The sequence below is a fragment of the Dryobates pubescens genome, chromosome 14 (assembly GCF_014839835.1).
Source record: "Dryobates pubescens isolate bDryPub1 chromosome 14, bDryPub1.pri, whole genome shotgun sequence".
NCBI classification, from domain to species: Eukaryota; Metazoa; Chordata; class Aves; order Piciformes; family Picidae; genus Dryobates; species Dryobates pubescens.
This window is the reverse complement of record NC_071625.1, coordinates 19,465,052-19,479,373: the sequence shown is the minus strand read 5'-3', so window position 1 is coordinate 19,479,373 and position 14,322 is coordinate 19,465,052. Positions and strand designations below refer to the sequence as shown.

The 14,322-nt window shown below is 43.8% G+C and overlaps 1 protein-coding gene across 1 annotated transcript in view; it reads right to left on the bottom strand.

Moving 5' to 3' along the window:
- Positions 1 to 1,103, bottom strand: part of ZFAT (zinc finger and AT-hook domain containing) — a 106,530-nt gene extending 105,427 nt beyond the window's left edge. The window contains exon 1 of the mRNA XM_054167471.1: positions 1,022 to 1,103. The gene's annotated coding sequence lies outside the window, so the exon portion shown is untranslated. The remainder of the gene's footprint in view (positions 1 to 1,021) is intronic.
- Between the last annotated feature and the right edge of the window lie 13,219 nt (positions 1,104 to 14,322).

The window sequence follows — 14,322 nt, the reverse complement described above, 5'->3', positions numbered from 1 at the left end:
CTGCCAGTGGTATTCAAACTGCATGCTAATAGCAACTTCACTCCAGGGTTTAAAGAAAAAGAAAAGAAAAAAACAAAAAACCCAAAACCCCCAAAAAACAGACCCAAGGGCCTTGTTCCATACTATAAAGGAATGATACTTCAGCACTGGGCTGCTGTGGCAAAACCCGGAATATATATATCTCCAGTTCTCTTACTAGAGAAACAAAAAAAGTCCTTGAATAGTTTTACACCCTCATGTTACAGACCACCGGGCAAGGGCAAAGTGCAGGGATGAAGGGACAGTCAACTCGGGAGACAAGTTATGCAAAGCTGGGGGCCGGGGCGGGGGTAGAAGTCCCTATAGCCCACAAGAAGAAGGAAGGGGGAAAAAAAGTAAAATAAAAGGACAACTTCTGTTCCCAGGTCACAGAGGTCAAAGCACACTGGCGAACGGTGCACAGCCCCCAGGGGCTCTATGCTATGAAACGGACCCCGGACACGGGAAGGGGAAACGCGGTGAACGGTGCCGAACTGCTCTTTCTCGCCTTAAGAGCCCCGTCCCACTCCGCAAAGTGCAAGGCTCCCTCCCCAGGCTCACTGACCGTCGCTGGGGAACGGTGAGCTGCAAACCTATCCCACAACCCGATGCCCAGGGCACCCCTCCGCCCCTCGGCACAGGAAGGGCGCTCCCCTACCCCCGTCCTACCGCCCTAGATCCACGGACAGGGCCCTGTCCACTTCCCCGCGCTGCGATCGCCAGCCGACGCCGCGGCCTGTTCCCAGTCCCAGCCGGCCCGCATAGCTAGGCGGCCCCGTCGGGGCGCCGTTCCCCCGAACCTGTGAGGGGAGGCGACTGGGGGCGGCTAGATCCGCTGCGGGGACCTCAGGAGCTTCCTCACCAGGGCTGCTTCGTCCGGCCCCGGCCTGATCGCGGACCTCGCTTGCAGCCACCGCCCTCGCTCGACCTGCGGGTCCCACCAAGCCCCCCGGCCCGGCCCAGCTCAGGCTCGGGCCCGGCCGCTACCGGCCGCGTCTCCCACCTCGCCTTTAGTTTGACCTTTTCCGTGTCTCCGGCTCCCTGTCCCCGACACACTTTGACGTCACTCCCATGGCAACAAATCCCGGCCCCCTTCCCTCTCGCGCGCGCGCTGGCCACCCTCGGCCCCCGCTGTCCCCCCCAACCTGCCTCACGCATGCATGTACGCAAGCACGCAAGCAGCGCCACCGGGAGAGATTGGACTGTCTCTCTCGTGGCCAATGAGCGTGCTCTCCGGGGCGCTTCCGGGCAGCTTCTGGACTGTGCACGCGCTGGTCGCGCAGGGCGCGCGTGGTGCGCCGTGCGCTTTGAGTGTGCCCTGTGTGGGCTGCCGGGTGCGGTGTGTGTACGCAGGGGGAGCTCCGCATACCGGGACCATCGTACTCAGTACTGTACCCGGCCGTAGCTGCCACCAGTGTGGAGGTCACCGCTTGCGTTCTGCAAGCCCTGAAAGATACTTGGGAACAGTGTAGAAGGGAGGATGGTGGTGGAGCATGTGGAAGAGCTGAGGGAAAACTGGACTTCTGTTTCTGTCCCCTTTGGAGGTCGCTTCCAGGACACGGCAACGCAGCTGAGGGGTGGCAGGACACGGCTGTTCACCAGCATGGGACAGGCAGATGGGCATGCAAAATGGGTGAAACCTCAGGGATAGGATCATGTGGTGATAGGACAAGGAGTAATGGCTTTAACTGGAAAAGGATAGATTTAAATTAGATGTAAGAAATAAGTTCTTCACTATGAGAGTGGTGAGGCACTGAAACAGGTTCCACAGAGAAGTTTTGGCTGCCCCATCCCTGGAAGTGTTCATAGGCAGGTTGGATGGGGCTTTGAGTAGCCTGGCCTAGTGGAAAGTGGCCTGCCCATGACAAGGACGTTTGAATTAGATAATCTTGGAGGTCTCTTCCAAACCAACCCATTCTATTATCTTGTAATTAAAATGTTGGCAGTGGGAGCAGAAACAGAAGAAGCATGAATGGAAAAGGTGCTGGTCATGGCTGCAGTGGAGCCTGGGGCAAAACAGCTGTGTTAAAGCAAAAGCCTCTAATCCTGTGGATGAAAGAGAATGGCAAAGGAGGAGGATGTGTTCTTACACACTCAAAGGTATGAGTCCTTCCCTTCTCTTCAGAGGGAGAAAGGAGAGCTTAGCACCTTAAATACTGCCTTTTTGCTCTGTATGCATACACAGGCCAAGCTAGTGCCATCAGTTTGCCTGCTCCTTTCCACCTCCAGTGTTCTTATGCCCTGGTGCTTCAGTACTCTCTGAAGGTCAAGCTGCCTCCTCAGTCCCACAACTTAACAGCATGCCTGCATTGTTTGGGGATCATATGGGCAGTTGCATTAATTTTCTCTAAAGTATTTGGCATGGATATCATATATGTAATATGTATGACATATGGAAGGGTGCATACCTCAGTGCACAATGTGCATACATTTTTTGTGTATGTGTAAATGCTGGAGCTGTGAAAAGGTTCTGTGCACACAGCACACAATTTGTGCACGGTCAGTGTATTATTCTTTGGGTTTGTACCTTGTTTCATAAAAGGTGTGCATGTGTTAACAGCACTTTACAAATTGTATGTTCTAAACTGAGATAAGAAGGCAGGCATGCTATTTAAATACACTATCAATTAGCAGTCTTTCATCTACCCTACATGCAGAACGCTGTGTGTACTTTATATGTGCTACATATCTGTCGGAGATCCAAAACCATAGTTTCAAAGGATTTTTATAAGAAATACTCATTCTGAAATACAATGCAATATTCATCACAAGTAGCTACTGAGATATATTCACCAAACCCTTCTTGAAGGTGGATAAAAAGGCAGTGGATACAGTTTCCCTGCCTTTGAAATGCACGATACCTTTCTTCCTGGGTATTAACAAACAAGTTTAAATCCTTTCATGGCAGTGTGAATTTATATATGGGCTGGGTCTTGCTCATTTTGAGGCAGAGATTTAATAAGGAATTAAAGAGCGCTTTTTATCTGTCACTGAATTTGTGGCATGGCTTATTTCCTATCACAGAATCACAAAATGGTAGGGGTTGAAAGGGACCTTTGAAAATCATCAAGTCCACCCACCCCCATCCACCCCCCACCAGAGCAGGATCACCTAAAGCAGGTCATGTAGGAACCTGTCCAGGTGAGCCTTGAAAGTCTCAAGAGACTTCACACAGCCTGTTCCAGTGCTGTGCCACCCTCAAAATAGAAGTTCCTTCTCATGGAGGATGGAACTTCCTGTGTTGAAGTTTACGCCGAAGTTTATGTCCATTACATCTTGTCCTGTCACTGGGGACCACTGAGAAGAGTCTGGCTCCATCTTCCTGGCACCCCTCAGATATTTGTAAGCATTAATAAGATCTCTCCATCATCCTCTTCCAACCCAAACAGGCCCAGCTCTCACAGCCTTTCCTCATATGATAGGGGTTGCTGTGTAACCGAGTGTCAGCAAAACACACAAGTTTGCTGATACTCAGAGCAGGAGCTCTGGGGTGAGTATCTGGGGCTGATGTGACTGTCAGCCACACTGAGCAGCATATTGAGATACCAGGACTTGGGCCTTCATATTCGTAATGCTGGAAATTTTCAATGCCTGTGTTATTGATCTGTCCACAAAATCCCTCAAGTCATATTATCAGGGAGACTTTGAACAGCAAATTCTTGGGAAAGACATAAATAAATATGCTAGCAAAGGTATATCAATATCATGAGTAGCATGTCTGCAGGGAAGGTATTTCCTTCATAGCTCCTGTTGTCCCTCAGTTCAGCAAGGAGAGCACTTCCTTTTCTCCCAGGTGGTCAAATGGTGTAATCAGTGCTTGTGTGCTGCAGATTATGTAAGATAGATAAATGCAGACCTCAGCATGAGTAAATTCATGTCAGATCCACTTATTTGGCATTTTTATCCATGAAATCTTAAAAATGCCAAGATAATTCGACAACAACTATAGGGACATCATGAAGAGGAGATGGTGCAACAATGTAGGTGAGGGAGGAGATGGAGAAATCAGTCCTGAGGAAGGATCTGGCGCTCATGAGGCATGTGAGAGCCAGAGCTTGTTGGTTCAAATATAATCTCCCAGAAAGAGAGAGGGAAAACCGAGCAATGTCTCTCCTTCTTGCACAGACAATGCCGGACTCCGCGCCTGATTTCCATGAGAAAGGCCACTTCTGACATTGACATTCTGTGGCATGGAGTCCCTGCCACAGACCTTCTCTTCAATGGAGGCTCAAAGAGGAGGAATAAACTCTGCTTTCCAAAAGGGCTGGCGCTGCTGAAGAGGCCCATAGAAAGACAGTTGTGCAATGAGGGAAAATAGAGGATCCCTGATCATGGACACAGTGAAATGCCTGCTAAAATAAGTGGGAGGAGGGATAAGGAATATTTTGGTGAATATATACAGACATAGAGTGGTTTAAAGCAAAACTGTTGACAAGGACACTGATGTAGGGTTGATTGTGAACACTGGAGCACTGCACCAAAGTCTTTCCTTCATATGCATAACGTCCATAAGTGCTGCTGATTTCAAATCGTGTCTCACACAGTTTTTATGAGTACTCTTCATTCATGGGTCTTGAAAGGCTTTACAAAAGGAGAGAGCTATAAATAAGACAGATGGGAAAGAGGAATAGAGAGGAGCTTTTAAAGGGCAATAGATTGTTTCTTTAAGGGGTTTTGTATGTAAGAACTAGATAAGAACTATCGTTTTGCTGAATATAAAATATTTTGCACCAGATTACTTGTGCATAGCTGTTTGTGTTATTAAGGCCAAGTTTTGTCATGCTGCATAAAAATTGTCTCTAGCTAAGCTTTTGGAAAACACAAAAAGAAAAGCAGTTAATGTTAGATTTTAGCATAGTGTATGCATGTTTTAGGCACTTTTAAATTGAACAGATCAAAGCCTTCTATTTCTAAATGCCAGAAATCCAGTGATATTTGTGTAACCATGTAATTTGACCTGTCTGTTTTACATGTTCCCAAGGGTTTAGTATAGGCAGATTTCAAATTAAGTGGGCCGGAACATTTGATGCTCTCTTCCCTTGTTTTCCAAGCCTATGCAGAGCCCATTCTGTGTGATTGAGGCTGCTGTTAAAGTGGCAGCATTTTAGTTTTTAAAACAAGATACACAGCACGGTGAGGGAATGGAGATTACTCTGGTCTTGTTTGCAGCTCTGCCACTTCAAGGCAGCCATTTCATTTCTGCCTGCTTCATCTTTCCCCTCCACAGAGCAGTGTGAAATATTTCCTTATCTTCCAATGTGTCATGAAGCTTAACCTTGAGAAAAGGAATGGGTAAACTGCAAACAACGGGGACAGCATGGGGAAGGCCCTGGCAGTTTGAGCATCTCTGTTCATACTCACCTGCATGTGGCCGTTTTACCTCGATGCTCCGCAGTGCCGCAAACCTGGCAAGCTTGAGAGAGCCCCAGGTACTTTCCCTGCGTTTGAAATAACATTATTATATAATTGGGAGGCAGCCATAGGCTGATGGCTCAGTAATGTTTTATGCAGCATTCCTTTCACCCAACGATGACCTTGTAACTGGATAATAAAAGCCATATTCCGCTGGCAATTGCACCTGTGCTGCCACTATTTACATTGCAATAGCACCTAGAGGCCCCATTGTATAAGGCACACTAAAACCGTCTCTGTCTGGAAGAAACTGGAAATGGGAGGGGAAGCAGTAACAGAAGCAAAATGTTTGTTTCAAGGTCATATATCAGAAATGCAGCTCTGGCAGGAGGAAAAAATCAGGTCTCCCAAGTCTCTGTAATATGCCCTGTGAACAGTGGCTTTTAGGAAAAAAAGACATTTTTATTTCTGGGAATGTAAATATAAAATGGTGAGAGATCACAGTACTGTAGCAGGATTTGCCCTTTGTTTATTCTTCTGGCTGTAGAACTGCTTGTTTGTTAGTTTTGTGATTGGTCTGGGTGTTTTTTTTTAAGATACTTTATTTTTTAGGCAAATAGTAGATTGCAATTAAATTGTCAGTGCCTTCACAAGAGGCATGGTTTTTTCTGAAGTACATTATCGTTTTCTTAATAACAGACCCAAAGTATCAATGTTTCTCTTTCAGATTTTTCTTTGTTTTAAAAGTTAATTGTTCCTGAAATAAAGCTTGCTGGTTTTGTACTGGTCTTTTGTAGGTCATGAAACAGTGAATTTTCAAGTCACATCATCCTGCTTTCCATCCATTGTGTTTCTGTGTCACTATCGGCTCTGCTTTGGTTTGATCTAAGCAGATGGTATCTCACAAGATGCTAGACATGAATGTTTCATATGGTTTAGAAATTGTTTTTCCTCACTCTACAGTGGTAGAATGTGTTGATTTAAGCCTTTTCACAACTTAAGATACTTTCTGGCATGGCACCATGATTCAGGCCAAAGACAGCTGAACACTTGTCATCTCACAGTGTGGGAAGCAGAGGGTGTTTTGGACCACTGGAAAAAATGGCACTGAAATTTTCCATCAAGAGTTAAAAAAACATTTGTAAGGCACCAATCTTACAGGGTAGCTGTACTTAGGTTACATTTTCTGGACATAATGTGGAAAGTCAGGGTATTAGATCAATGCAATTTTTGATCCATTGAATCAGCAGCTAAATTAATCTCACATCCCTGAGACAGTGAACACTTTGTTTTCATTCAGAGTTGGTCTTATTTCAGTTTAGGCCATTTCTGACACTGTTTTCTTATTTACAGTATGAAACTCTTAAGCTACTGTATCCTGTGATATAAATCAATTAACAGTTGCCTGGTTTTACCATTTTTCACTGAGGCTTTGCTTTTGCTTCTCTTGGGAGATATGAGTGTTTCCTTTTTTTCTAGGTATGTGTTGTTCTTAGAGGGTAATCAATACCGAGTTGCAAGTGTTGCACTGGAACTCTGGAGATTGCAAAAGCATCTTCTTTGGTTTCTTCAGCCACACATAAAGGTATTTATTGAGCTGTAAGCCTTCTCAGGGATAGTCCAGCTCCCTTTTAAAACACAGACCGTGATTCTGTTGCCTGCACACAGAACCTCAGTGCCATTAAAAATCTCCTAGAGGCCTCTGCCTAACCTCCAGTTCCTGTTTCAGTAGGTCTGAAGTCCACATTGGATCCTGTGTAGTGTCTACTAGTCCTGTAGGAACATCTGAGATACCCTTTGGCATCTCCAATGACGCTTGACATTTGCATATCAATTGGTTAAATGTAAGTAGCTGTGTGTGGGCATCTACATTCTCACTAGAGTACACAGAGATAACAGCAGAACCTAAAGAGCATCCATTTGACTAGACCCTATTGTGGCCACTTTAGGGTGTGTAATCATTATGCTCTTTTGCTTGATTTTCAGATGACACGCTTTTCAGAGCAGCTTGTATTTTACTCTTTAGTGAGCATGCTGGTATCTAATTAAACACTCTGCACACTAGCAACAGTCACACACAGAAAGAGCCATGTAGCAAAGAACTGGGAGCCTGGGACTCTTTCCAGCTAGAAGGCATACACCTCAAAAAGCAAATCAAATTCCCAAGCAAAAAGTGCCCCTTGACCCACCTCTGCTGCTTCTGTGTTCTCCAACATGTCCTGCAATTTGCTGGAATCTTTGATTGTTCATTCATGGAAATAAGGAGTTGTAGTCCCTCAAGCCACACTCTGTATCATTGTACATCTGCTCTTGTTTAATTTATTTTCTCTATTGTATGACACTCCACAGAGAATCTGGTAGGTAGAGATTCTCATGTAATAACAGTTTGCAGATAAGTACTATCAACCCCACTTCAGGAAGATGTGGGAGACAAGCAGTGAATGGTAGTACAAGAAGAGTGGTGAGGTGAAGTCAGATATCCAGGATGACAGGGAAGATCAAGCAGGTGTAGCACAGATCAGAAGAAAAGGAATAAGGAGGAAGAATGAGATGGATGTGAGAACATGGAGATAAAGGAGAACAGGGAATAGTAGGTATGTGGCTTGAGAGGCAGTGTCAGATGATGCTGGGAAAAAGTAGATATAGAAGAAAGTGGTGGTTCTTTGGCTGGACTGCAGTATCTCCCCAAGACACCAGGGGAACAAATTTAACAAGATATTTGTGAAGGCAAAAGAAAACATTTAGTCTGTGTTTACTGAAATAGTCTAAAGAGCAGAAAAATTTTATCCTGATGGCAGAACAGCATGAGGGGTGCCACCTCTCTGCCCTACAACACACCAACCCTGTAGGGCCATAGGTAGAGCAGCTCCTGTCAAACTCTGTCAGAAAAATAGTTTAGGTGCCCCTCTTCCACACACTGTATCTATTAGGCAATTTTAAGACATCCCTAGTTGGCCTATTAGAAATCTGGGCTCATTTTTTTTTCTGAGCCAATTCATACAACTTATTTTTGCACCAGAACTGGCTTTTCACTTAAATAGTTCTCCCCAGTGTTTCCCTTCCTGCTGTATTTATAGAAAGCAGTCATGTCCCCTTGCAGCCACTTTTCTGCCAGTCTAAACAAGACTCATTATGAAACAGGACATTGTAAAATAGGCTCTCCATTCTCATGGTCCTTCATAGAGCCCTAACTTTTACCTAGTCTACATTGAATGTATTTTTTGAAATTGGTCAGTCAGATGTGCTCACAGTTTTTCAGGAAGGCTGGAGGGACAGCAGTGTTTTCTTAGGACCATAGCTGCACACCACAGGTCTCCAAGACCTGCTTTCAGCCTTGCCAGTCATTACACATCACAGTATCACAGTATCACAGTATCACTAAGGTTGGAAGAGACCTCAAGGATCATCGAGTCCAACCTGTTACCACAGACCTCATGACCTGACAGTCCTGCCTGCACATCCTTTGGGTGGTGACACTTTGCCTTCTTGACTCCTCTCTGCTAGAAGTGCAGAAACCCTTTGCACAAGCTGAGTTGGATTCATACCTATATTTAAGATAGCTTTCAGCTCCTCCTTAGTTTTGGATCTTCCATCTGTGTCCAAGCCCCAAACACTTGGAGTGCACAAGGAAAAGATGCTGTCACATAGCTGAGCAGAGCTGTCAGGGCTCTGAGAGAGATCCCAGGCCCACCAGCTCTCCAGCAATTGCAGGACCATAGCAGTGTTTGCTCAGCTATTCCCCTACTGCAAGAAACATTCCTTGATATGCTTCCCTTGAAAAACTACCAGCACTTTTATTTCTAAGAAGGAGAGCAAAACAAAATAAATGTTAAAGAACACGTGGTCCTCCGGGTTATCTGTCTTTTTAATCTCACCAACTTTCTGCATGCTAACTTTATTGCAATTTTTCCTCAGGAGGACTTAACCTTCAAACTCTTTATTCCAAGCATAGCAGCTCTTTTGCAGCGACTGCAAATATTCTTCTTCACTTAAATTACTTCCCTTTTCAAAACTAGCCTACCACATTTTTGTTTTACACTTTAATCATAGAATCACTGAAGTACTCATCAGAAGAGACTGTTAGAGGTCCTTGGTCCAACCACTTGCTCAAAGCAGGGCTCTATCTAGTACTTGCTGGGATCAGCCATTGCTTTGTCCTTGTAAGCCATGAAGATCTCAAAGGACAGAGAATCCACTCTGGGAAGCCTATTGTAAGCTTTACCACTCTCAAACAGAAAAGATTTTTATCATCATGTCCAACCTGAATTTTCCATGCTGACTTTTGTGGCTGTTGCTCCTTCTTATCCTGTCTGCTAGTGCTGACAGAGTTTGTCTCAACTGTCTTTAGTGTTCCCAACTTGGTAGAGGTAGGCAGTTCTTAGATGGTCCCTGGTCTTCCCCTGCCCCCTGAGAGAACAGGCCCTTCTCCCTTAGCCTTGAGGTCTCAACCCCCTTGAAGCCCAGGCCTGGACCCTCCTTGGTTCCTCAGCATCCTTCTTGATGTGGCAGTGGCAGGCAGAGAAGGCATGAGTTTGTTTTGAGCCCTGTGTTGACCAAGAGTGTACTCCTTCCTTGCCAGCTTGCAGCCAGATATTCAGGCATTGGTTGGAGTCATGTAAGAGACCTGAGCAGTTCTCCAGCTCAGTTTCTTTCTGTCTGTTGAGCTTTGGCTTTCTCAGCTCCTAGGTGAGTGCAGGAATACCTAAACCATATGAGTAAGCATCATCCAGGTGCAACTTGAACTCTGCCAAACTTGAACTCTGACAAACTTGAACTCTGACCAACTTGAACTCTGACCATTTTCCTGGGGAGATTGTTCAGTGACCAACCACCCTGTCAGTGAAGAACCTTTTTCTAGCATCCAATCTGAACTTCCCATTCATTCCATTTCCTTGTGTCCTGTTGGCATTTTCCAAAGATAGACCAGCACCTATCCTTCCACTGCACCCCTCGAGGAAATTGTAGGCTGAGATGAAGTCAGTCCACCATAATGGAGAGCACATGGAGGGTAGCTTAGAAAATCTTCAGCACTGAAGTCTCTCACCTTGAACTTAACAAATTTCTCTATTTTAAAAATGGATTGTTCCAACCTACTGAAAACAAGCTCTTCATAGTCAACTCTTTTTTTTTTTTTTCCTTTTTTTTTTTTTTTTGTGATTTAGTTTGCTCATTTTGAGAACAATTTGCAAGAGGATTTGCACTAAAGCTTTAGTGCTGCTCTGGTCCCATCACAGAGCATCAGACCTGCCATCACATCTGACCCCTGCAACACCTCTGTTTTCTGACAACACATGCAAGAAGGCTTTTACTGGAAATCATTATAGTCTTTGCTCACTTCTGAGTCCCATCCACAATACAGAGTCATCTGTCTCACCAGAAACTTAAAATAAACAGATACATGTTTCTGGTTTTAGACCATAATTAGATTATCTCTAGTTATTATTCTCTATGCTGAATAGATATGGTTCTAGCTTATCTTTTTAATTATAAGGCTAGAAATATTTTACTGTGTATATCTTTTGTCTTGCTGTGTTAGCTTTTCTCTCTAATGTTTCTTTAGATCAGAACAACATCTGTGTACACCACGGAGGCCATGGTTCCCATCACTTTTTAATGAATAGACCTCTTCCAACCTTCAGCATCCCTTACAGAATGCCATACACCGCTATTACCTACAAATTAATTGGAAACATTATTAGAAGCATTGCTTAATGTCACTCCAGAGACAGGCTGTGAATTAATTATTATGTCTAACTCTTCCCTATCTAAAGTTTGTTCTGAAAAACCTCAGTTGATGGACCAGATTAGATGGAGAGCAGAGGGAGTGATCCAGCCCCAGCAACTGAGCTGCAGTCCTGAAGGTTGATGCGTGATGCTGTTTCATTGTGGCAGACTCTGCTGATGGGCATGTATCAAATACACAAATGGTCACACAAATGGTGTCAGCCATTTCCCCAGAGTCTCTTTCTTTTGTAGAAAGTGAATCATACTCCTTCATTTACCTATGTGCTTAATTATTTCAGATAGCTAAAACTGTTCTTTTGGGTTTGTGGTGAGGTTTTTTTTGTTGTTGTTTTGGTGTTTTGTGGATTTTGCCTTTTTGTTTTGTTTTGTTTGGGGGGTGGTGGTGGTGTTGTTATTGTGTTTTGGTTTTTTTTTTCTTCCCTACAGTGATCAGTGAAACAAAATCTACAAAAGAAACATTACTGGGGCCATTATCTTTCTCAGAGCTGATTGCTATGGTTGACTACAGCTGTATGTTTAAACTTTTACTATCCAAAACGGGATGGCCTCATCCAGACTGTACCAGCCCTTGCATGCTATGCAGAATTGTTTGGGAAAACACTAGCTGGCTAAGCTAAAACTATCACTCTTCTCTCAGTGTAAGATAGGGAAGATTCCAGTCCCAGTGCCCAGTAAGTTTCCCTGAATGTTCCATTCATTTATATGGGTGTAACCTGCATGGCAGCTCTACTGATTTATGTTAAAGTAAATTATATCTTTGCAAAACAGGGGTAAGGAGGACCCACTACTGTAAATCAAACTTTGCAGCTCTGATACATGGAAAGATACAGAAACAAATTATTTGCTCATCCCTAGAGAATTAGATGCCTATGAGATGCAGCCAACATAGATCTATTAAAAATAAAGCATAACACATGACTTTGCTTTAGTTCTTTAACCCAGTGCATAAAGACAAACCAGTTTTGTCTTGGCTGTAGTAAAACTCTTGGCATAACTCTGTGAAATGTCCTCACTGACAGATCAAGAAAATTCTTCTAGATGTGCATTGCTTAACCCAAGTGATACCCCACAGCAGCAGACAAAGACCAGCACATGAAGTCTCTGAAGCTAATGTCTATGACAAGGCATGAAGAAGCCTCCAGTGGCTAGAGGAAGGCATGATAAAAATGTTTGAGAAGAAGGAACATCCTTGTTCAGAGAAAATTGCTACCAGGTGGTGAGGACAACTGCCTGAAAAAGTCATGCTCGAAGAGAACTTAATAAATTACTCACTTTCCACCGCAGAAGTAATTTGGGACTTACAGGTCTGCCACACTTCTGAAATGGTTGGATGTTCTTGTTGCCAAGTTTCCTGGTGATAAAGAGCATACTCTTACACTATTTGCAGAAGATAACATTCTGGGAAGAGATGCAAGTGTTTTGGAAGACTGTTAGAATTTAAATAATTGTGAAAACTTTGAGAAACAGCCTACAAATGGTAAAGTAAAATTCAATAACAGTGACTGTAAAGTGTTTCACCTTTGAAAGAAAAATGAAATGCAAAAAAACCAAACCCAGCCAACCAACAAAATGATGAAGATTGGTTTGTACTCCTGCATAGTGAAAAAAAGAGTACAGGGCTATATTAGACCAGAATATAAACTATCAGATAAGAAGCTGTTGAACCATTCTCTGTATGCCACATGTAAGAGATGAAAGGCTGTTATTCCACTCTATTTAGCAGGGCACAAATACTTTCAGAATTAGTGTGTGTGCATGTGCATTGCATACATCTCTGTATATAGGGGAGAGCTCAGCAAGAGCCACAGAAGTGCTTAGAGATTTAGACAGCATGACCAATCAAGAAAAGGTGACCAGAGCGAGGCTGTTTAATTTTAAAAAGCATCAAATATGAATGTGGAAACTGGTTTCAAAGAGAGAGCAGTGCTCCAAAGAGGAGCACTGTTTGTTCCCCAGCTCCAGAACAGGACTAAAGAAGTGTTAAACACTAAGAGCAATCTTGATGAAGTATTAGGAAATACTTAGGAATTAGGAGGATAATTGCATACTGGGACATGTTGCTGGGAAGGTTGTGAAAGTCAACAACGGGGTTGGCAGGCGTCTCTAGAGGGTGTAGGTACCTTTCATCACACTTTGGAGTGAGGAGTTGGTGTGGTTTGAGTTCCACTCTTGCACTGTGGTTCTCAAGGAAGGAGCCTGTCCATTTCCCCTCTGTCAGCCGCAACAGCAGGGCAGAAGACATTTCCAATGGCATCAGACAGAAGTTAGCTTTGTTCTTTTGATGTCTGTTCTCTGTTCCTATCCCTTAGGACATTATTAAACTTTTTTTTTTCTTTTTCCTTTTTTTACCCCTGAATATTTAACACAATAATTTCTAAGAGCTGGGTTAAATTGTGACTGTATGCTTGAGGTCCTGCTATGTTGGCCTGTTGTATCACATGCCAGCATCACAGTAATAACATTACTTTCCTGCTGGTGCCCAGTGTAACACTATACCCTTGCCTTCCAAATAATTTCTGCCTTGCCTTATCACCACATTTGTTGCCCTTGGCCTTCAGATGTGGATCTGGCCAGCTTCCAGATAGGGTGAAGGAACACAAAAACAATGTTTTCTCTACAGTGTTGCACTCTCAGGTAGGAGCTGCCTAGTCAGCAACAGTTTCTCTGAGGGCTTATAAACACAAAGCAGTTTGATGAGGAAGATATGGATGGCTGGAGAATCAGGAGAAGGCCTGAAGGACAGATGCAGCTTACGTCATTTCCCTATCCTAAAGGAAAGGCAATAAGAAGTGAATGCATAGCCTCTCTCTCCCTAATTCTACATGGTATTTTCAGGATTTGCCTGTTTTGACATCTTTCATCAAAGCAGTGTTAAGCAACAAGAAAGCAATCACAGCAGTATCCAGAAGAAAGGGCAGCAATGTATTCCTTTGGGATATTTTTCTTAAAGATCTCTCAGCTCCTCCACCCTCCTACTTTGGTTATTTTTCTCCTTCACGTCTCAAATTTGTTGGCACAGCCATTTTGGGCATGGTATGTTTTGAAATTATGGGTTTAAATAAAAAAAAAAGGTAAATCCTACCAACTTATGCCAAATTTATGCTGTTTTCTGAGCTGTCTCAAATTGTACCTGTATGGGTTTTTTGTCCTCTGTGCCCTGAAGGAGACTACAGGTGAGGCTGTGGGGTCAACCAACACTGACCTTCC